Source organism: Lactuca saligna, chromosome 4 (genome assembly GCF_052625555.1).
Source record: "Lactuca saligna cultivar CGN05327 chromosome 4, ASM5262555v1, whole genome shotgun sequence".
In the NCBI taxonomy this organism is placed as follows: domain Eukaryota; kingdom Viridiplantae; phylum Streptophyta; class Magnoliopsida; order Asterales; family Asteraceae; genus Lactuca; species Lactuca saligna.
Genome location: NC_136420.1, coordinates 85,671,772 through 85,673,273, shown reverse-complemented (window position 1 = coordinate 85,673,273; position 1,502 = coordinate 85,671,772). Strand labels below are relative to the sequence as shown.

Below are 1,502 nucleotides of genomic sequence, written 5' to 3'. Positions count from 1 at the left end.
CGAATCATTTATTCGACTACCTTTTCAATCTTAATTATATACGACTCGTATACATGAGACTGCAATTGATGAACAATGTATGAACTTCAGGACGGAGACTGCCCAAGATGACGAGTGCTTGTATCGGCATGCGAACGAACTTAGAATCCAATACGACTCTTGTAACCCGACCGCCCTACAGTCACACACCAACGGAGACACGAGAACCGTCCAGACAGCTTAATGATTACTCAGAAAAAGAATGAGAAGACCAAGCTCCTCAACTTTGAGAACTCGAGTCTTATTCTTCAAGAAGACAGACTTCAGCGGATGCGATCATACCAATGCGAATGCACCGGATCCCATCAGAACTCTGCAGTTAAACGTGCTTAGGCGAGAGGAGTACTAGTATGGGTAACACCTTGGGAAGTCCTCGTAGTGCAGACCTCGATAGGATTTCCATTATAAATCATTACCTTCTGCCTCGCATAGATGAATTGGTTGATCAACCACAAGGAACGAGGTGCATTTCAGAAATCGACCCAAGATCCGAGTATCACCAGTTACGAGTGTTAGTGAAGGATATCCCAAGGACAATCTTCCAAACTCGATGCGGACGCTACGAGTCCGTAGTGATATCCTTTGGATAGGACCAATACGCCCTTAGTATTCATGAACTTAATGAATAGGGTACGCCATTCTTACTTGGATCAGTTCCTCATTGTCCTTGTAAATGACTTACTTATCTACTCTTATAGTAAGAAGGAAATCATAAAGAGTATCTACAACAAACCATGGAAACATTACGATCAGAGAAACTCTTCGTGAAATTCTCTAAATACGAGTTTTGGAAATTGAAGAGTCGAATTCCTGAAACACAGTATTAGTGATGTGGGAATTCTTGAGGACCCTTCCAATAATCAAAATCGTTGAGAATTTTTCAACACCGAAGACACCGACAAGAATTCGCCAAATTCTAGGTCTCGCTGACCTACTGTCGAGAGTTCATCCATAACTCATCGCGGATTACGGAACCTCTTACGACTTTGACTCAGAAGGGAGTGACCCTTGATTGGGAGGAGAAGCAAGAGGAAGAAACCTTTAGGAATCCAAGTGATATACCAAATCGTTTTGGATGCATCACACTGGAAAAGATTGATACGCTTCGGAAAGCGTAGTAAGCTAAATCCAAGATAGTTAGGACCTCCGGGATTCTTGACGAATCGGCCCTGTAACTCACAAACCCAACCTACACCGTGAACTCAGTAATGTACATTTTACCCTTCACGTCTCAAGCTTGAAAATGTACCTTTCCATCAGGAATCTCGTAATCCCACTCGACGAGATCGAGATCAACGAGATCCTCGCCTTCATGGAAGAACCTGTAGAGATCATGGACCGTGAGGTCAAGCAGACAAAGCAAAGCCGCATCCCAATTGTGAAGATTCGCTGGAACGCCAAGCGAGGACCGGAATTCACATATGAGCGCGAGGATCAAATGAAATTGAAATATCCTCATCTAT

At 43.4% G+C, this 1,502-nt stretch overlaps 1 pseudogene; it reads left to right on the top strand.

The window, feature by feature from the left end:
* Window positions 1-307: 307 nt before the first annotated feature.
* Window positions 308-426, top strand: LOC145044758 (5S ribosomal RNA; annotated as a pseudogene).
* The last annotated feature ends 1,076 nt before the right edge of the window (window positions 427-1,502 follow it).